The sequence below is a fragment of the Anomaloglossus baeobatrachus genome, chromosome 2 (genome assembly GCF_048569485.1).
Source record: "Anomaloglossus baeobatrachus isolate aAnoBae1 chromosome 2, aAnoBae1.hap1, whole genome shotgun sequence".
Lineage (NCBI taxonomy): Eukaryota > Metazoa > Chordata > Amphibia > Anura > Aromobatidae > Anomaloglossus > Anomaloglossus baeobatrachus.
The window spans coordinates 166,007,216-166,030,129 of record NC_134354.1 but is presented as its reverse complement, the minus strand read 5'-3'; the positions used below and the strand labels follow the sequence as shown (position 1 = coordinate 166,030,129).

General features: G+C 44.7%; 1 protein-coding gene across 4 annotated transcripts in view; it reads left to right on the top strand.

Annotated features, from left to right (window-relative positions):
• Positions 1-22,002: 22,002 nt before the first annotated feature.
• The window catches only part of NLGN4X (neuroligin 4 X-linked), a 574,976-nt gene continuing 574,064 nt past the window's right edge, over positions 22,003-22,914 (top strand). For all 4 annotated transcript variants that reach the window (XM_075335480.1, XM_075335476.1, XM_075335478.1 and 1 more), the window contains exon 1: positions 22,003-22,400. The gene's annotated coding sequence lies outside the window, so the exon portion shown is untranslated. The remainder of the gene's footprint in view (positions 22,401-22,914) is intronic.

The following is a 22,914-nucleotide window of genomic DNA, read 5'->3' as shown; positions in this document are numbered from 1 at the left end:
ACTGTACACACACTATTTTGTTATTTAGACTTAGGAGTACTTTGCATGCTGCAACATCGCTAGCTGATGATAGTGATGCCGAGCGCGATAGTACCCGCCCCCGTCGCACATGCGATATCTTGTGATAGCTGCCGTAGTGAACATTATCGCTACAGTAGCTTCACACGCACTTACCTGCCCTGCGACGTCACTCTGGCCGGCGACCCGCCTCCTTCATAAGGGGGCAGGTCGTGCGGCGTCACAGCGACGTCACACAGCAGGCGGGCAATAGAAGCAGAGGGGCGGAGATGAGCGGGACGTAAACATCCCGCCCACCTCCTTTCTTCCGCATAGCCGATGGAGGCAGATAAGGAGATGTTCCTCGCTCCTGAGGCTTCACACACAGCGATGTGTGCTGCCGCAGGAACGAGGAACAACATCGTATCTCCAATTGGTGCGACATTATGAAATTGTCCGACGCTACACAGATCACCGATTTACGACGCTTTTGCAATCGTTTATCGGCGCATCTAGGCTTTGCGATCGTTTATCGGCGCATCTAGGCTTTACACGTTGCGACGTCGTTACCAGCGCTTGATGTGCGTCACTTTCGATTTGACCCCGACGATATCGCAGTAGCGATGTCGCACGTGCAAAGTACCCCTTAATGCGGCTCACCCATGCTGATCAGTTTTTATCCCAGAAATGTAAACCTTTTTTTTTAAAAAAATATTATTCAAAGCAGGAAGCTATGTCTGAATATAACAGCTTTAAATAATGGAAGAAGACTTTGTTTCCATTTTTGGGTTTAGTGGAACTGTGGCCATGATAAAGAGAGGACTCAGCCACGCTTCAGTAATGGAAGAAATTTTGACACCTTGGCATAGTAGCGGGCATCCAGCAAGGTGGCCACCCAGTAATTAGCAGTGGTAACAGTCAGGGGATCATGGCAGTCACTTGGCAGTCACTGATTTGCTCATGTTAGCCAAGCTGACTGACCAGAGGCAGCAAGCTGTCATCAAAGGCCCCTAAACAGCCTCTTTATCCAGTTGACCCTCCCATCCAAAAGTGCCCAAGATCCAAGACTTTTGCACAGTGCTGTAATACAGATAGTTTTTAGAGCACCACAAAACTGTGCCTGATGCAGCGCAGTTACAAGTTTGTGACAGTTTAATTCCGCAATACCTGGTGCTTAGTGACTATTTTTTTTAAAACTAATGTCACAGACCCGGCTGCAGACTGGTGACAAATAGAGTTTTGTTAAATACTAATACCACAGACCGTAGTGAGAAGTGGCGAAGGCAATTTTTGACCAAAAAATTAATGCCATAGACCCTGGTGAGAAGTGGCGAGAGGTAGTTTTTCCAAAAACCTAATGCCACAGACCCTTGTCAAAAGTGGCAAGAGATAGCCTTTCACAAAAATTAAGGAAAAAGACCCTGGTGAGAAGTGGCGAGAGGTAGTTTTTCAAAAACATTTAGGCCACAGACTGTTGCAAGAAATGGTGAGAGGTAGTTTTTCAATATAAATAAGGCCACAGGCCCTGGTGAGAATTGGCGAGAGGTAGTTTCTAAAAAAATTAAGGTCATATGCCCTGGGGAGAAGTGTCGATATGTAGTTTTTTCCAGCCATAGACCCTGATGAGAAATGGCGAGAATTTTTTTTTTTTTTTTTTTAAAAAAAAAAAGGCCACAGACCCTGGTGAGAAGTGACAAGAGGTAGTTTTTCCGAAAAAATAAGGTCACAAACCTTGCTGCATACTGGTGGTCAGTAGAATTTTGGAGAAGAAGGAGATGGAGGCAGCAAACCATTTATTGAGTTTTCAATGTGATACTATTTTTAGGGGTTACTGTATTTTTGGAGTCTCCAAAACAGTAGGCATGACAAATAGCGTATACGAAGACGTATTTGCAGGTAGTCTAGTTGTCTACTCAGCCAAAGGTATAAACAAGGCTGGTGTAATCCACAACTTATTACTTTTAATGAAAGTCTGCTTGCTCATGTTATCTCACTACGGGCGGATGCACCTCTCTGTGATGATCCCACTGTCATGCTGAACACACATTCAGACAGTACACTAACGTCAGTGGAGGCCAGCACCATCAAGGTGTATTGTGCAAGCTCAGGCCATGTACTCAATTTTGACACCCAGAAATTATGGTAAATGGTGGAGAACCATCAGCTACCACTGCGATATATGTGGACACATACTCTCACACCATGTTCAGTAAATGCTGACTCCTATAAATACTCAACGTAGCTGATGGTGTTGCTAGATGGTATGGAGGGTTGCACATGAATTGTTGCCACATGGCAGCTATGATGAATCTCCCTCCGGATGTGTGGCCTCTGCAACTGCTGCATTCTTCCCTTCCTCCTACTCTATGTTGTTGTTCCAACAAGCCCCCGATATCTTGTGGGAATGCCATAAATACAGCGTTACAAATGTTGGCCTTATATTAGCACATTTTTCGATCCCGCTACAGTGCCCAAAAGTTGTGATGCTACATTGTCTTTGTGTTGTGGATCCAGCAGGGTCACCACCCAGTAATCACCATTGATCAGAATACTTGCAACTCGAGGGTTATTGCACAGGCACAACAGCATATTTTGGTTCATTTGTGCCAGGCTCCTCAGTCAAAGATGACCTGTCCTCAGTCACAGGTGTGTCAATTGGCTCCTGTGTATACAGCCACCATGCTGCAGTAATGCACCTGAATTAACTTCCTGACCACCCTGCTGTTAGACGTTTACTCCTCCTCCTCTGGAACTGTCTCCTGGTGGGAAAGTTGGGGACATGACCGCGTTCGGTCCAGAAACTGTACCTCAGAGCCCAAATAAATAAGTCACTGTTTCCTGCTGCTCCTCTTTCCCCGGTGCCACCATCTCATCCATCATAGCCTCCAGCCTTTTATCCAGCAGATATAAAATCTATATAGTGATGCTGATTATGGTATCATCAGCACTATCTATGTTGGTCGAGTATTCAAAACAACATAACACAGCAAATAGGTCTTGCATGGAGGACCATTCATTGGTAGTAAAGTTGGGTTGGTTCACAAAGAGATTCTGCAGATCATACTGCAACTGAAACTCCATTATTCCCCCTCTGGGGCAGGGTCATGTGGATGTGCCATGGAACCTCAGGTAGCAGAGTCATCAAAAAGTATAAGTGGCTGCTACATGATTTGTGGCCCACGCTGATTTTGAATGAGTTGAGGTGAAAGAAAGATGACCATGGAAGTTAGGAGACGGCTTTCAGCTTTCAAGTGTGGACAAAGAGGAAAACAATGCAATGAAACTGGAGGCACTGGCAGCCACATAATCTAAAACTGTTTCAGCATGTTTTGGCCTCACCATTTGTGCAGCAGTATTCGAGCCTAAGAAATGATGAAAACCAGCCTCCGGCGCCTGTCTGCAGTGGAGAAAAGTGTTTGAGTTTGAAGTGTAGCAGGCACAGATCTACCACGTCCTTGCCCTGAAGCAGCTATATCACCTGCAACACCACCATGGCCATGTCCTCTACATTCTCTATGTGCAGGTTTCCCGCTACTGCGCATGTGTGTAACGTCACCAGTGACGCGGCAGCTCCTGATTGGCCGTCGTGGACGTCACCAAGGATGCGGCGGCCTCTGATTGGCCATCAAGGACGTCAATGGTGATGTGGCGGCTGCTGATTATTATCTACCTTTACTGACAATCTTTTGAAAAAGGCAGATTCTGTCGAAACGTTGATACTGTCTATTAACACTATTATCACTGATGGACATAATTTTTTGAGCAATAATCAAAATAAGAATAAATATTATTAATAAGCAAAAAGCATCTGGATTCTACTTTTTCTTGTCCCGTTTTGAGTGCCAGAGTTATTTTTCTATTACTATTGTCATCTGGCATCTAGCTTGGGGCAGGGCTAGGCTATAAAGGACCCTGGACGAAGCATATGGCTGCACGAGCATCATTATTGCACTGGTGACAGGTTGTGCAGTGCAGTTATAGTAGCCATAGCGTCAATAGCCCTGCAGTGTTAGAGACAGGGTTGCACATGGTTAAAGGAGCGGTAAGCAGGGTTAGGTGCCCGGTGCCCGTCGTGCCAAGACTTACAGCAAGGCACAACCAGGGCCAATTTACCTCGCTCTAGTCCTACCATTCCAGTAGTGCGGCTACAGTTCAGTAATTCTAACCGAGCTGCTCCAGCCGACCAGGTGTGCCCCCTACGCACATGGTCAGTGTTCTCTAGGCCTCCCTGTGCCGTAAACAGGGGAGGTTCGGTGCTCAGTGGTGTGCTCTGAACACCACCGATTGTGTTTTTTATTTTTGTGTCTATTTCTGAAGTTGTGCTGTCTGGTCGCCTGTCACTCTGTGGCTTTGTCATTTGCCCGGAGGACCTCAGGAGACATTGAGCTTTTATTAGTTTTGCTCTAATCATCACTCTGCATAACAGTCTGTATGCAACTGTTTTTGACCGCTACGCAAAGCTGCGTTATGCAACGCAGTATGACGTTTCAGAGATATTCACAAAGTAAGGCACACTGGAAAGCACTCTGTTTTTGGTAGATTGGGCTAATTAATTACACTGCCTGTACACTGCAGTTTTATACCGCTAAGCAAAAATGCTACACAGTATAAGGCTTCAAGATAGTCATAAAGCAAGGCAGGCTGGAAACATTGTTTTTGGTAGATTGAGCTAAATGATTACTCTGCCTGTACGGTGCTGTTTTTGACCACTATGCAAAGCTGCATGGTGCAATGCAATATAAGGTTTTCTAAATATTCACACAGCAAGGCACGCTGGAGAACACTTTGTTTTTTGGCAGATAGAGCTAATAGATTACACTGCCTGGACTCAACTGTTTTTGAGAGCTGCACAAAACTGCACTATATTTGATTTTGAATTACACCGTGTGCAGAATTATTAGGCAAGTTGTATTTTGGAGGATTTTTGTTATTATTGATCAACAACTATGTTCTCAATCAAGCCAAAAGACTCATAAATATAAAAGCTTAATATTTTTGGAAGTTGGAGTGTTTTTTTTTAGATTTGGCTATCTTAGGAGGATATCTGTTTATGCAGGTCACTATAACTGGGCAGAATTATTACACAACTTAATAAAAAACTAATATATTCCCATCTCACTTGTTTATTTTCACCAAGTAAAACAATATAACTTCACAAAATTTAGAAATAAACATTTCTGACATGCAAAAACAAAACAAAAAAAAAATTAGTGACCAATACAAACACCTTTCATTATGATGACACTCAACAGCCTACCATTCATAGATTCTGTCAGTTACTTGATCAGTTTACAATTAACATTGCATGCAGCAGCCACCACAGCCTCCCAGACACTGTTCCGAGAGGTGTACTGTTTTCCCTCCCTGTAGATCTCACATTTTTTCATCTTTTAGACCTTTACTGGCCAGCCACGCTGTGGAGTAGTTGGATGCATGTGATGGAGAATTGTCCTGCATGAAAATCATGTTTTTATTGAGCGATACCAACTTCTTCCTGTATCACTGCTTGAAGAAGTTGTCTTCAAGAAACTGGAAGTAGGTCTGGGAGTTAAGCTTCACTCCATCCTCAACCCGAAAAGGTCCCACAAGTTCATCTTTGATGATACCAGCCCATACCAGTACCCCACCTTTAACTTGCTGGAGTCTGAGTCGGAATGGAGCTCTCTGCCCTTTACTGATCCAGCCTCTGGCCCATCCATCTGGCCAATCAAGAGTCACTCTCATTTTATCAGTCCATAGAACCTTTGAAAAATCAGTCTTAAGATATTTCTTGGCCCAGTCTTGACGTTGTATCTTATGTTTCTTGTTCAAAGGTGGTCATTTTTCAGCCTTCCTTACCTTAGCCATTTCCCTGAGTATGGCACACCTTGTGCTTTTTGATACTCCAGTAACGTTGCAGGTCTGAAATATGGCCAAACATGTGGCAAATGGCATCTTGGCAGCTTCATGCTTGATTTTCCTCAATTCATGGTCAGTTATTTTGCGCTTTTTTTGCCCAACATGCTTCTTGCAACTCTGTTGGCTATTTGCCATAAAATAGTTGATTGTTTGGTGATCACGCTTCAAAAGATTGGCAATTTCAAGACTGTTGCATCCTTCTGCAAGACATCTCACAATTTTAGACTTTTCAGAGCCCGTCAAATCTCTTTTCTGACCCATTTTGCCAAAGGAAAGGAAGTTGCCTAATAATTAAGCACACCTTATATAGGGTGTTGATGTCATTACACCACACCCCTCCTCATTACAGAGATGCACATCACCTGATTTACTTAATTGGTAGTTTTCTCTCAAGCCTGTGCAGCTTGGAGTAGGACAATATGCATTAAAAAGTATCATGTGATCAAAATACTCATTTGCCTAATAATTCTGTACACAGTATACATGCACCTATTACTGTCCCTTACTCTAACAGCATTCAATCCCTACAATGTATTAGTTTTTTATCTATCTGCACCTATCACTGTCCTTCACTCCAACAAGGTAATCTCATTCTAATAAAGGCAAAATGGTGCTACGGCACATGATCCGGCCTTTATGCAGGTCGAGACATGGGCTGTGCTTGCCAATCACAGGCATGCCAATAGTTTGCATGGCTCCAATGGCTGTGGAAGTGCTCACAGCCTAAATGTTTGCTGATTGGCTGCTCTGAAATCCTTTAACAAGCTTTATTCAAGTGACAAACCCGAAAAGGAACCAGATGTAAAGTCAAAAGTCTCCATTTGAGGTTCAGCACCGGGCACAAGGTATCCAGTACGGACCCCAAACTTTACAGTAAGGGTTTGTTCATCATTAGTAAACAGCAATTTTCAAGTCTTGTCACATAGTTAAATGTCTGTATTATTTTTTACTTTTCTTTTGTATTTTCCTAACATAATTCCCCCCTTTCCAAAAAAGTATTGAGAAAAAATTATGGATACAAGCTCAAAAAATCACAGAAGCAATACGTCGCTGTTTCACTGTTGTGTTACATGATCCTTTACTAATACAACAGATGTGTCACCACAAATTTAAATGTCTTTATTTTTAGTCTTTTAATTTTTCTTTTACTAAATTTTCCATTTCCCAGCAATAACCAACAAGAAATGCTCATTTTATGGTATTACAACCATAAAACAACAGTTGCAACATATTGCTATATTGGTGGGATTTGTATGTACATCCAACGCAGCTAATATAAGAAGTTTAAAAGAAGGCTGCAGTTTGTAACACTCAAAATTTGTGAGGGAGCTCAGAGGTGTTATTTCTGCATTATTGGAGAGTAAAACAAAGAATGTGTAATTGAAAATGCAGCAACATTATAATCACTGTGATCAAGCACTTCCAGGTCTCCAATCTCTCTCTCCCCATCAATTTCATCTCTGTATTATTATCTTTTCTTCACACAATATACAGTATACTATTCTCCTTTACTGCTGTTACAGCACGCACTATCTGTAGCATTTGTTAACTGTTTCATGACTAGTTATGATTAAAGGGAATCTGTCACTAAGTTTTTGCAATGTAATAAGAGATTCCCTTGTTACAGCTATGTGTCACTTACTAGGCTGTATTTTGCTGTTTCAATACTATCAGCATTTTATCAGGAGGAGATTTTCAGGATAACGTGGCACATACAGGGTAGGCAAACGATGCCCCATCTCTGATTAGCAGCTCTCCATCACTATAAAATATATACAAAAAACTGTGATGTGACACAGTTATACACAGCTCTACAACTGATATCCGCTAGATATGCAAAAGAGAAAATTGTGACATTATCATAACTGCTGCACCAAGTATACTAAGTAATACACCACTGAAATCAGTATCTCTATCCCTATCTCATGTCAAGTTACATCACAAAAACCTCCTGACTTATTCCCTTCAGGTTTTTTGCTGTAATCTCCTATTACTATCCAGATTCACCACAAAATAGCTGGTGCATTCCTTGCATATGCTTTTCTACCAGCTATGATAGTCTCTCCCGATTGGCTGCGCTATAACATGTAGTTTAATACTTATAAGTAGAGATGAGCCAAATTAAAGTTCGATGTTCGGTGTTTGTACCAAACACAGACTTTTAAAAAGAACAGAATTCGGATTCGGAGTTCGGGTGCTTTGTGCATGCAAATCACTCACTTGAGCATTGCAGTGCTGGACCCAATGTGAGACGCTTGCAGTCTTTGAACGACTCAAACACAGAGTAACAACAGAGTGATCAGATGTAGTGTGCACCAAACAAACAAAATAGAAAAACCCTGTTGACCCTCCACCAGAAGTGCTGTGTTTACTGTTGGTTGCATGTGGGCGGAAACCGGAACTGGCCAATTTGTACCTTCCATTGGCGTTCAGATTAAATCTGTGTCCAAAACCAAACTTTATCTAATGCCCCGATTAACCCACTGAACCGAACTTCAACGGGTCTGCTTATCTGCAGGTTCAGATGGACTTTAGATAAAGTTCTGTTCTGGACGTGAACTTGATCTGAACTTCAGTGGAAGTCACTGATTGGGCAGTTCGGCTCTCCATCCACATACAGCCAGCCATAAAGAAAGCACTTCTGAAGAAGGGAGGGAAGGGTTTATTTTTTATTTTTGTACACACTACATCTGCAAACGCTGATTTTACCCTCAGTGCGAGCCATTCAAACACTGCAAGTGGCTTGCACGGGGCCGAGCACCGAGCGCACCCAAGCACAGCAAGGCCCACGTACATGGTTTGAATACGTACAGCACCCGAACTTCAAACTCAAACACTGATTTTTTTTTAAGTCTGTGTTTGTTATGAACACTGAACTTTAAAGTTCAAGTCCCTTCACCTCTACTTCTAAGCAATTATGAGAAAGCTTTCCTCGCTGTGCTGAGGTCATGTTAGCCTTCTTTGACAATCTGCAAAAATGGTAAGGACAATTTTAGGTTATTCATGCATAGCAAATTGCCAATTGAAACAAATTTTATTCATCTCAAGCCCCAAATCAAAATCCAGAGCCAGAATAATTCAATTCCTGGTCCAGTTTACAAAATTATCAAGACTTCTAAACATTCATGGAACAACATGTATTCATTCACCTTGCCTTTGCCTTCTCTTCTCTTTGCTGACCAGAACTGATACTAAAGCAGCAATAATAGCCAGGGCATTGTATACCGCACAGCACATGGTGTCCTCCTGATGCTCTTTGGATTAAACAATCGTTAGCATCTTGACCTTGGACTATGAAGCATATCTGTAATGTAAGGGTCACATGACTGTGTTTTCTTGATCTGAGAAAAAAAATCTGATTATATTAATCAGACTCATTGAGCTTTGATCTGAATTTAATCGGAGTTTGATCAGAGTGGTATCCGATTTTATCGAGAGGGGAGAAGAATTAAAAAAAACAATTCTCCCTCTTCTCCATTATTCTGTCAGTCTTTGAAAATCAGACTGCACTCAGGTGTCATCTGAGTGCAGTATAATTTTTTTCACAGACCCATAGACTTAAATAACTGAGTGAGACCTGATTAACTGTGACAAATCAAGCGGTCTGAGAAAAAAATCAGATATGTGTATGACGACCTAGCACCAGTCGGATTGCTCGGCAGACACTTCGATGAAAAGGGATTATTATTGACAGGGGAGAATGTTTGAGATGCCACCTGTGGTGCGCGGTAATGGGGAGTACCACCGCTGCCGTATGGGAGTGTCGGGGCAGATGGTGTGGGTCAGCCATGATGGAGGTTCCCTCCACAGGTAGAGAGGCCCCAGGACTCAGGGTAGAGAAAAGGTAGGAACAATCTATATTGATATAGGGCCGGCAGGGTGCTGGGGAGCCAGGATATTCACTCAGGTGTGATGACGCATTCAGTGGACACAGACTCTGAGGTAAACCAAGTCTCTGGGTATCTTTGCCCTTAGTGACAGCACGTTCATTGGTCCGTTTTAGTGATTCTGTGGTGGACTGGAGCTTTCCTCCATACACTGTGTACTCTGTGTGTCCCTGGCCCTGTTGGCTTGAAACCTCCCGGGTCCCGTCCCTCTTTTTACTGGGGACCTGCTCTTAGCAGCTGGCATGTGGAATTTCTGTGGACTGCTCTGTGTGGGAAATCCTATCCCTCCGTTGTGCTGACGCCGTTAATCTCTGAGCCGTTGCAGATAACACGTAAAGTTACTACCCACTGCAGACTAATTGCCGGGTTGCGTGAAGCTACGTCCCGACACAGGGGCCTGTCCCCCACTGTGTGCCCAGCCCCTAGACCGGTTACTGTGGATCCGATGGCTGATGGTCCTCTTGACCCGTCCAGACCTATCCTCCAGTTCCCCGAGACTGGGTCTCCGTCTCCTCAGGCTCAGGCCACCGTCTGTGACCCAGCCAGACTCTCCTCAGGGAGCTCTTAATCCCCAGGTCCTCTCTCTTTGACTGTTACTACCAACTGTCTAACTAACTCCTCCCACCAGCCTGTCTGACTCATAGGTGGGCGGTTCCTTTCCCAGGTAGAACCACGCCCCCGGTGTGCCTGACAAGTGTAGTGTTTGGGTGACTAGGATTTGTTCTGTTGGTACAGAATCACTGTTGCGCACCCCGGAACCAAGGAGGGTGGGCCCTGCACCAAGGATAGAGAGTGGTGCAGTTCCCTGTGACACCCTGAACTAGAGATGAGCGAACCGGTCGTGGTTCGGCTCGAGTTCGGTTCGCCGAACGGAGGTCCCGTTCGAGTTCGGTTCAACGAACCGAACTCGAACTGCATAGGAAACAATGGCAGGCATTCACAAACACATAAAAACACCTAGAAAACACCCTCAAAGGTGTCCAAAAGGTGACAAACAACTCACAACACAACACAAACACATGGGAAAGTGACAAGGACATATACTCATGCGAAAACAAAAGAGCTGGACAAGGAAAAAAAGGAGGACACACAGATATATGAGTATATGCAAGGAAACGTCGATGCCATTATTGTGCAACTTGAGCCCTGCTCGTTTTAGGCTTTCAATCTGGATAAATTGCCTGAGCTTGCCACGTATGCCTTGGGGATCTTGTCGTGTCCTGCAGCCAGCGTTCTCTCGGAACCTGTCTTCAGTGCTGCTGGGGGTCTGCTGGCAGATAAGCACACGTGTCTGTCCACTGACAATGTGGACATGGCTCTCAGAGGACTTTTCTTCCCCTGGGTCATTCAGGGGAGGTGAAAGGCACGCGTATTTTTGAGAGTGCTTCATGCAAAGCATCTGTTTCATTTTGAAAAGGGGGATCAAGTGATGCCAGTCAAGTGGGGTGTCTGTGGCCCAATTAGTGGAAACGAGGGAGACTGTGGTTGGAGTCCCCACGCTTTTGAAAAAAGAACCAAGATGAACAAGTCATGGCTCTCAGAGGACTTTTCTTCCCCTGGGTCATCCAAAGGAGGCGAAAGGCATGCGTATTTTTGAGAGTGCTTCATGCAAAGCATCTGTTTCATTTTGAAAAGGGGGATCAAGTGATGCCAGTCAAGTGAGGTGTGTGTGGCCCAATTAGTGGAAACGAGGGAGACTGTGGTTGGAGTCCCCTCGCTTTTGAAAAAAGAACCAAGATGAACAAGTCATGGCTCTCAGAGGACTTTTCTTCCCCTGGGTAATCCAAAGGAGGCGAAAAGCATGCGTATTTTTGAGAGTGCTTCATGCAAAGCATCTGTTTCATTTTGAAAAGGGGGATCAAGTGATGCCAGTCAAGTGGGGTGTGTGTGGCCCAATTAGTGGAAACGAGGGAGACTGTGGTTGGAGTCCCCACGCTTTTGAAAAAGGAACCAAGATGAACAAGTCATGGCTCTCAGAGGACTTTTCTTCCCCTGGGTCATCCAAAGGAGGCGAAAGGCATGCGTATTTTTGAGAGTGCTTCATGCAAAGCATCTGTTTCATTTTGAAAAGGGGGATCAAGTGATGCCAGTCAAGTGGGGTGTGTGTGGCCCAATTAGTTGAAACGAGGGAGACTGTGGTTGGAGTCCCCTCGCTTTTGAAAAAAGAACCAAGATGAACAAGTCATGGCTCTCAGAGGACTTTTCTTCCCCTGGGTCATCCAGGGAAGGCGAAAGGCACGCGTATTTTTGAGAGGGCTTCATGCAAAGCATCTGTTTCATTTTGAAAAGGGGGATCAAGTGATGCCAGTCAAGTGGGGTGTGTGTGGCCCAATTAGTGGAAACGAGGGAGACTGTGGTTGGAGTCCCCACGCTTTTGAAAAAGGAACCAAGATGAACAAGTCATGGCTCTCAGAGGACTTTTCTTCCCCTGGGTCATCCAAAGGAGGCGAAAGGCATGCGTATTTTTGAGAGTGCTTCATGCAAAGCATCTGTTTCATTTTGAAAAGGGGGATCAAGTGATGCCAGTGAAGTGGGGTGTGTGTGGCCAAATTAGTGGAAACTAGGGAGACTGTGGTTGGAGTCCCCTCGCTTTTGAAAAAAGAAGCAAGATGAACAAGTCATGGCTCTCAGAGGACTTTTCTTCCCCTGGGTCATCCAGGGGAGGCGAAAGGCACGCGTATTTTTGAGAGTGCTTCATGCATAGCATCTGTTTCATTTTGAAAAGGGGGATCAAGTGATGCCAGTCAAGTGGGGTGTGTGTGGCCCAATTAGTGGAAACGAGGGAGACTGTGGTTGGAGTCCCCTCGCTTTTGAAAAAAGAACCAAGATGAACAAGTCATGGCTCTCAGAGGACTTTTCTTCCCCTGGGTCATCCAGGGGAGGCGAAAGTCACGCGTATTTTTGAGAGTGCTTCATGCAAAGCATCTGTTTCATTTTGAAAAGGGGGATCAAGTGATGCCAGTCAAGTGGGGTGTGTGTGGCTCAATTAGTGGAAATGAGGGAGACTGTGGTTGGAGTCCCCTCGCTGTGTTTTACATGATTTTCGAAGGGCATGACATGCCTAAGAGGTTGAGTTTCATCATCTGCAACTTGTTGGCAACAGAAAGGCTGCCTTTACACCCTTTTGAGACCAAGGATTTTCGAGACCTTATGCCCATTGCAGTGCCCCAAGAGTCGATGGCCAGTCATCACTCCTTCTCCAAGAAAGGCGTGCCTGCGCTACCACAGCAGGTCGCACACAACCTCACCGATTCCTTGAGAAACTCTGTGTGTGACAGGGTGCATTTCACCACAGATACTTGGACCAGTAAGCATGGACAGGGGAGTTACATGTTGCTGACTGGGCACTAAGTAACTATGGTGAGAGATGGAGAAGGTTTTGCTGTACAAGTCTTGCCGTCCCCACGACTTGTGTGTCAATCCTTCCTCTGTATGTACAAGTTCCTCCACTTCTTCTGCCTCCTCAACCTCATGTGGGTCCTCCACCTCGGCCCAAACCCTGTGTGGTCAGGCCACCCTTCCTTGTAACTGCGCCCAAGGAATCCCACACACCTCCTTACTATGCTGGCAGCAGAGCTCAAGGCCATCAGATGGTCAAATGTTTACTTTGAAATGTAGGGGAAATGTGAGACACCGCTGAGGAATTGTGGACGGTTAGCTCTGGAGAGTGAGACCGAGTTTCATCAATGGTTGTCTACACTCAACCAGCAGTCAGGGAAGGTCGGGTGCGACAATGATGGAAACCAGTCTGCGACCCTTCTTCAGGGTGATGACACATGTGCCTTGTATGGCTCACCTGTTGAACCTGGTTGTCCAGCAATTTTTAAAACACTATCCCGGCCTACATGGCCTTCTGCAGAGGGCACGGTGTAATGCCTGCCTGGATTGACACACTCAGATGGGCTGTAAAGGATAGGCTAGAGGCAAGCCACTCACCATGCTGGACACCCAGAACCCTGAAACGCTTTAACCCCTATACAATAATTTGGAATTACATAGGGCCCAAGTTGATCAATACCTGTGGAAGGCTGCAGTTCCAGAGAATAGTAGTCATGCAGGGTCAAAAACATTAATTGAGGAAGAGGAACAGAATGGGATGGCCAGGACTTAATCAGAAAACAAGCAGAGGTGAAATTCGGATCGGCCAACGAGGTACATAAACAGCAAGCAGGAAAAGTAATCAGGTAACAAGCACACAAACTCATAAAACTGAACTTGGGGTAACAGTAACAAGAGGTTCATAGCTTTGTCTGGCAGTGGTCTGCAGATAGGAGGGGCCTAAAAAAGGTTGTGGTGTCTTCCCATTGGTTGTAGCTGAATGATGGTACTTCATCTGTGAGATACCAACCACCTACATTCAGCCTGTGGTTCTGTATCTGTCAAGGTAACGCAAACCAGTGGGTGACCATAACCTGCATCCACCTGCACCGCAGGCATCGACTCCTTTCCCATCATCAGCACTATGCACGAAAGGAACACGTTGACACCTGGTGACCGGAGTACAAATTGATTGAGTGGACTACGTTGGTGACTTAACAGCCGTGTGCGGCAATGATGCAAACCTGTCTGCGGCCCTTCGTCAGGGCAATGTGACACACGTGCCTTGCATGGCTCACGTGTTGAATCTGATTCTCCAGCAATTTTTAAAATACCATCCCGGCCTACATGGCCTTGTGCAGCGGGCACGCTGCTATGTGCTCACTTTCATCCTTCGCACCCAGCAGCTCAACAACTTTCATCGCTCCGGAAGTCTTAGGGTCTGACGGTTAAACGCCGGAAATGCCATGTTCTGACACGCAGGAATTGGAATCTGCACATGTGGCAGCGTGTGTGGCAGCACCGCAGAGCCCTGCTGAAATACGGTATGACGTATACCCTGGGCTAACTTGATTCTGAGGTGGTGCAGATCAAGCTGCTGCAGTGGTGTCAGATCAAGGACCTATGCACCCTTCTACACAGTTTACAAATGTCGACAAAGATGTTTAGCACTGGCGATGCCATTCTCAGCGTGACAATTCTGGTCATCTACAAGATGGAGCACACTGTAAGCATTATTCGGACTCAGGTGTTGGTCCAAGAGGAAGGTGAGGAAGTACAGGAGGAGTCATATGCAGAAGGGATAATAAGATCTACAAGGTCCATACAGTGAGCGGCACCTAGGCGGCAGTTATGGTGGGGGATAGGGATTAACAAGGGCGCATAGTATCAGCAAAAATTGTTGAGGAAGGGGCAGGAGCCCATGAAGAAATGGAGGACAAACTTGCGATGGGCATGGAAAACTCAGCAGATGAGTGAGAGCTTGCTCACATTTCGGTTGTGCGAGGTTGGGGGGAGAGGGCAGAGGAAGGAGGCACGATTCTCACCTCTCTGCCACCAACACACCAAGGACTTGGTCCTCCTGGATGCACAAGACACATGAGTGCCTTCTTGCTGCACTACCTACAAAATGACCCTCGTATTGTACGAATTCGAAGTAATGCTAACTACTGGGTTGCCACACTGTTAGATCCCCGGTACAAGACAAAATTTGGCGAAATAATTCCTGCCACAGAAAGGGACGCACGTATACAGGAGTATCTGCAGAAGGTGGTATGGATTCTTAAATCTGCTTTTCCAGTAAACACCAGTGCTGCACAGAGTGAATCTCAACTCTTTCTCATGGATAGGAGGAAATGGTCTTTTACTTGTCCACATCTGAGGGACCGAGGCTGGCTGCTGTGCTGAGATGGCATTGAGTACAGTGTCCCTGCAGAGTTGCACTTTTGGTCATATACCAAATGAGTTGGAAAAGGACAAGTGCTGGTGGAAAGGGGAAAAGGTGTGTTGGAAAGGGGAAAAAAGTTTTTGTCCGTGGTTTTGTTGGTTAAGCAAAAGTAACATTTGATGAAGAAACACCATCTGTTACGGTGGGACTGGCAGATTTGGATAAGGTAGTATATACTATGTTACCGCTATATAACGAAAAGTAATAAGAAAAGAAAGAGAAAGGTATATATCCCCATCAGCAGTCAATGTCCACCGTGCTCCCAGATGGAAAAGGAGAGGTTGGCAACTGGAAGGTTAGGTGGAGGATACAGATCTGTGTGGCTATGAAACTAATAGTTGCTGAACCGAGTTAGACGCCACTCGGATCTTGAGACTGGGAGCCCTGTTAGCGTCACAGGGTCCACACACCCACCCAGCCCAGGAACTCCCTGTTAACATCACAGGGGACATTCAGTACGCTGACCGTGTGCATTGGGGCCACACCTGTGGACAGCAGGCGCATCAGCAGCAGCAGGCCTGTTATTACCACTGGGCTGCACAAGCAGGACTTGTAGTATAGGAGCTGGTCTTAACCGTTCTGCGTTACCAACTGTGGTGGCGGCCTGCATCGACGCCCTATCCCTGCCTACCTCTGGCCTAAAGCCGCAATGGGTTCAACACATGGAGGTGTGCTCTTTCGGAGTATAATAGAAGACTGCGCACCTCCTTGTTGGCTCCAGCCCGTTTTATAACCTGGGTCCGCCCCAAACCAGGGTGGACCACAATGCACCTCCTGGAGACAAAAGCAGAGTGACACGTCATGAGTGGCATAACTAGCGTCCTATTTGGAACCGCAACTTCAATAATGACCTCATGGCTGCCACGACACAAACACCTCACCAGTCATCGTCTGACCATCAATAATGAGGTGACAAGTCATAGGGGCGTGCCTCTGCAAGCCATTTGGGAGCGGCCTGGCCACATTGTCAGGACACCTGATGCCATGTGGTCTATATGGGCCCCCCCACATATCAGCTTTAGCATGGTGTCTAGGCACAAAACAGGACTTAGACAAGGCACGGAATGCAAGTACCTGTGCAAAGAGGCTTTTCGCACTAAGTGTGGGAGCATGCGCTATATCCCGAAATGAAGACTTAGCCTCAGGAATGGCACAGTCAGGCTGAGCATATTCACTAGGCGAATCACTGTAGTTAGGCTGAAGCTGGGGTAAATCGGCACACGCATGCGCACTAGCTGCCTCTCCACACTTACACGTGGAGGAGAAATTGCTCTTCGGGTGTGGACTTGGAGATGCTGTCTATGAACAGAAGGAAAAGCTAAAGGAAGCCTCACTTTCTATCCCTCCGAATTATCAAATGCCGCAATGAATTCCCTGAGTTTGCTATAACATTAGCGTAGCAAAATGTGCATGAGGGTGTTATGCAGAGGTGCTAGAAATAGCTTGGCACCAGTGGGGCACTAATGAAATACAACAGCCAGTTCTATGATGCCACTAAATGGCAGTATTTTTTGCTATCATTATAGCTTATTAAAAACAGAGCAGGAGGGTGTCCTGCACAGGTGCTAGAAATAGCTTGGCACCAGTGGGGCACTAATGAAATACAACAGCCAGTTCTATGATGCCACTAAATGGCAGTATTTTTTGCTATCATTATAGCTTATTAAAAACAGAGCAGGAGGGTAACCTGCACAGGTGCTAGAAATAGCTTGGCACCAGTGGCGCACTAATGAAATACAACATCCAGTTCTATGATGCCACTAAATGGCAGTATTTTTTGCTATCATTATAGCTTATTAAAAACAGAGCAGGAGGGTGTCCTGCACAGGTGCTAGAAATAGCTTGGCACCAGTGGGACAATAATGAAATACAATATCCAGTTCTATGATGTAACTAAATGGCAGTATTTTTTGCTATAATTATAGCTTATTAAAAACAGAGCAGGAGGGTGTCCTGCACAGGTGCTAGAAATAGCTTGGCACCAGTGGGACAATAATGGAGTCCAACAGCCACGTTTAGGATGCCACTAAGTTCACTCAGTGTTTGCTAGTATAATGGCTTAGTAACAATGAGTTTGAGTGTGCAATGCAGGCAGACGTGCTGCAAATATCTTTGCACTAGTGGCTCAATACAAAAGTCCAACAGCCACTTTTAGGATGCCATTAAGTTTACCCATTGTTTGCTAGTATAATGGCTTAGTAACAATGAGTTTGAGTGTGCAATGCAGGCAGAGGTGCTGCAAATATCTTTGCACTAGTGGGACAATACAGAAGTCCAACAGCCACATTAAGGATGCCACTAAGTTCACTCAGTGTTTGCTAGTATAATGGCTTAGTAACAATGAGTTTGAGTGTGCAATGCAGGCAGACGTGCTGCAAATATCTTTGCACTAGTGGGACAATACAGAAGTCCAACAGCCACTTCTAGGATGCCACTAAGTTTACTCAGTGTTTGCTAGTATAATGGCTTAGTAACAATGAGTTTGAGTGTGCAATGCAGGCAGACGTGCTGCAAATATCTTTGCACTAGTGGGACAATACAGAAGTCCAACAGCCACTTTTATGATGCCATTAAGTTCACTCAGTGTTTGCTAGTATAATAGCTTAGTAACAATGAGTTTAAGTGTGCAATGCAGGCAGAGGTGCTGCAAATATCTTTGCACTAGTGGGACAATACAGAAGTCCAACAGCCACGTTAAGGGTACCACTAAGTTCACTCAGTGTTTGCTAGTATAATGGCTTAGTAACAATGAGTTTGTGTGTGCAATGCAGGCAGACGTGCTGCAAATATCTTTGCACTAGTGGGACAATACAGAAGTCCAACGGCCACTTTTATGATGCCACTAAGTTCACTTAGTGTTTGCTAGTATAATGGCTTAGTAACAATGAGTTTGAATGTGCAATGCAGGCAGACATGCTGCAAATATCTTTGCACTAGTGGGACTATACAGAAGTCCAACAGCCACTTTTAGGATGCCACTAAGTTTACTCAGTGTTTGCTAGTATAATGGCTTAGTAACAATGAGTTTGAGTGTGCAATGCAGTCAGACGTGCTGCAAATATCTTTGCACTAGTGGCTCAATACAAAAGTCCAACAGCCACTTTTAGGATGCCACTAAGTTTACCCATTGTTTGCTAGTATAATGGCTTAGTAACAATGAGTTTGAGTGTGCAATGCAGGCAGAGGTGCTGCAAATATCTTTGCACTAGTGGGACAATACAGAAGTCCAACAGCCACGTTAAGGATGCCACTAAGTTCACTCAGTGTTTGCTAGTATAATGGCTTAGTAACAATGAGTTTGTGTGTGCAATGCAGGCAGACGTGCTGCAAATATCTTTGCACTAGTGGGACAATACAGAAGTCCAACGGCCACTTTTATGATGCCACTAAGTTCACTTAGTGTTTGCTAGTATAATGGCTTAGTAACAATGAGTTTGAATGTGCAATGCAGGCAGACATGCTGCAAATATCTTTGCACTAGTGGGACTATACAGAAGTCCAACAGCCACTTTTAGGATGCCACTAAGTTTACTCAGTGTTTGCTAGTATAATGGCTTAGTAACAATGAGTTTGAGTGTGCAATGCAGTCAGACGTGCTGCAAATATCTTTGCACTAGTGGCTCAATACAAAAGTCCAACAGCCACTTTTAGGATGCCACTAAGTTTACCCATTGTTTGCTAGTATAATGGCTTAGTAACAATGAGTTTGAGTGTGCAATGCAGGCAGAGGTGCTGCAAATATCTTTGCACTAGTGGGACAATACAGAAGTCCAACAGCCACGTTAAGGATGCCACTAAGTTCACTCAGTGTTTGCTAGTATAATGGCTTAGTAACAATGAGTTTGAGTGTGCAATGCAGGCAGACGTGCTGAAAATATCTTTGCACTAGTGGGACAATACAGAAGTCCAACGGCCACTTTTATGATGCCACTAAGTTCACTTAGTGTTTGCTAGTATAATGGCTTAGTAACAATGAGTTTGAATGTGCAATGCAGGCAGACGTGCTGCAAATATCTTTGTACTAGTGGGACAATACAGAAGTCCAACAGCCACTTTTAGGATGCCACTAAGTTTACTCAGTGTTTGCTAGTATAATGGCTTAGTAACAATGAGTTTGAGTGTGCAATGCAGGCAGACGTGCTGCAAATATCTTTGCATTAGTGGTACAATACAAAAGTCCAACAGCCACTTTTAGGATGCCACTAAGTTTACTCAGTGTTTGCTAGTATAATGGCTTAGTAACAATGAGTTTGAGTGTGCAATGCAGGCAGACGTGCTGCAAATATCTTTGCACTAGTGGGACAATACAGAAGTCCAGCAGCCACTTTTAGGATGCCACTAAGTTTACTCAGTGTTTGCTAGTATAATGGCTTAGTAACAATGAGTTTGAGTATGCAATGCAGGCAGACGTGCTGCAAATATCTTTGCACTAGTGGGACAATACAGAAGTCCAACAGCCACTTTTAGGGTGCCACTAATTTTACTCAGTGTTTGCTAGTATAATGGCTTAGTAACAATGAGTTTGAGTGTGTAATGCAGGCAGACGTGCTGCAAATATCTTTGCACTAGTGGGGCAATACAGAAGTCCAACAGCCACGTTTAGGATGCCACTAAGTTCACTCAGTGTTTGCTAGTATAATGGCTTAGTAACAATGAGTTTGAGTGTGTAATGCAGGCAGACGTGCTGCAAATATCTTTGCACTACTGGGACTATACAGAAGTCCAACAGCCACGTTTAGGATGCCACTAAGTTCACTCAGTGTTTGCTAGTATAATGGCTTAGTAACAATGTGTTTGAGTGTGCAAAGGGCAGGAGGGTACAGTGCCAGGTTGTGGGTCTCTGGGTAGAGGAAAGGAAGCCTGCCTTTCTATCCCTCCTAATGGGGAAATGCAGCGAGGAAATCCCTGACCTTAGCTACACAGACGCTGTCATCTTGTGGAGCTGTTAAACTTTGTTTTCACGGATCTGTCACCTATGGCTCTGACCCTGCCGGTGTGAGCCCTTAAAAAGGACTGATAGAAAGTGCTATCCCTAAGCTGTCCAGCGCTGTGTATGGAGCGTATACAGCAGTATCGGCGATAGGAGCTGCGCCAGTGATGACTGACACCAAGGACGCAGAAGGCAGATAATGGCGTGCTGGAGGAAAATGTCAGGTTTTATAATGTAGGGACATGTGACATGGACATCCTATCACACTTGCCGTTGCTTCTCTGGCTAAAAGTCCACTTAGCTGTGTGTGTGTCTGGGATTGGCTGACATGCTGGCCCGCCCCACTACACGCGCGCGCTTAGGGAAGGAAGACAAGGAAAAAAAAAAAAAATGGCGATCGCCATTATCCATACAGCAGTGATCTGAATGCGCTGTTCCCGCACACTATACACTGAAATTTCATAATAGTGTGAGTCACAGAGTGACTTACACTATTACAGCAGAAAGCCAGCTAGGAATTAGCTGGTCTTTTTGCTGCTAGAACCGTTCTCGAACGTATCTAGAACTATTGAGCTTTAGCAAAAAGCTCGAGTTCTAGTTCGATCTAGAACAGCCCCAAAATCACTCGAGCCGCGAACTGGAGAACCTCGAGCCGCGCTCAACTCTACCCTGGACTAGTCCAGGGGCGTCACATGTGCATTGCCTCATTAACTACCAAGATTCCACTTGGACTGAAAATATGGTGCACAATGCATTCGCAGGCACATACAGAAAAGGGCAAGAACAATATTTGCGCCCTTTGCAGCCCAAGAGATCATCAAAGTCCACAATTCCACCTGCTTTGGAGGTATAAATGTGTCCCACAACCTCTTGGGCTCCTATGTGGCCTCACAGACTACACAAATGTTATGTCCGCCCCTGGGACAAACCACAACAATTAGTTTGCAGGCCCTATAGTTATGTTACTGCCAAATTTGCATGTTATCAAATGTCAGTGAATGGGGAACAGTCTGAAATCATAGACAGTGCATAACATTTTTCGGATCCTACTTGGAATTATTGTCATATTGTTTTATTATTTTTATATACAAGTTTAAAGGGTGAATGCCCTAAGAATCATATTTTATAATACTTTCCTGCAATCCTTTAAATATATATGTATCTGCCATCTTCTTCAAACATTGCAGGCATTGATTATATTTAATAAACAATGCGCTTACAATAATAATAGAATCTATACATAATATTGATGATAATACTGATACATGACACTTTTCACAGAGATTTCCATAACAAACATATTACTTCACAGAATGGCTACATGATATTTAAGTAAAGATGAGCCATCCTCAGTAAGTTCCCCTAGGTGTACCCTGCCGTATGCCTCCTGGTGATTGTGCTCCATTTGGATTGCTGTAGAATTAGCAGCTCTTTGCATTAGGTTGTAGATGGAGATCTGGTTTCTGTAGTGATGATGCAGGCTGCACAATCCATTGGCTGCTGGCTTTGTAAATTTCATTCAGTTTGCTCCAATAGCTGAAGGAAGTGACTGGTACAGCCTGGTCCTCTCTCCCTCCTCAATCTCTCTTTTTCTTGCAGCTCAGTCTCTCTCCATCTCTGCATAGGCAATCAGAGCTCTTTACTAGCAAAACCTCCACTGCTCTCACTGATTGTAATGAATTTTCATGCTGAACCACTATACAGCTCCTGCTTTTCTCCTACAGCCAAGGCAGCCTTTTGTCTTCAGCTTCTCACATTCCTTTGGACTGCAAGACCGCCTTGGATTGCCACAAATATCTCTATGTATTTGCAGATGTGAAGGGGACCTGCTTTGCATCGAGCAATTTGATTCGGATTTGCATTTTGCAGGATTTGGCTGAGCAGGAGATGCTGTGTGCTTGATCTGCCTCTGTGCTTTGTCAAGGTAAGGTGCTGGGCTGACTTTTCCATGCATTTTGTATGCTAGTTAGGCAATGTCTATGCTTCCGAGCTTTACTGCAGTCCTTTATGTGACTACTTTTCCCTTATGGCTGCAAGTCAATACTTTTCCCTTGTGCTCCACACAGTGCCCCTATTCACATCCAGTATGTGTGTTCATCATTTTGCTGCAGTAGCCTCTGATTGTGTGTGGTGTATACAAAGTAGTCTCATATACACAATGAAAGATGAGCAGATATTAAATCCGAATTACAATCAACACACTCCTTCCATGTCTGAAGAATCATTTCAATGGCTTTGACATATTGGTTAACCAAAGGAAACAGCTCTTATTGTTGCCATATCCTGTAGCAGCAGAGATACTGTATCTGATCATTTGATACACTTTGACTTATGTGAGGATCCAGGGATTTTTATTACTATGTTCCTGTCATAGTCAGGGTCTTGTTATTCATTGTTGCTGTTTGATTTGATGAAATATCCTGGATTATATGTTTCAG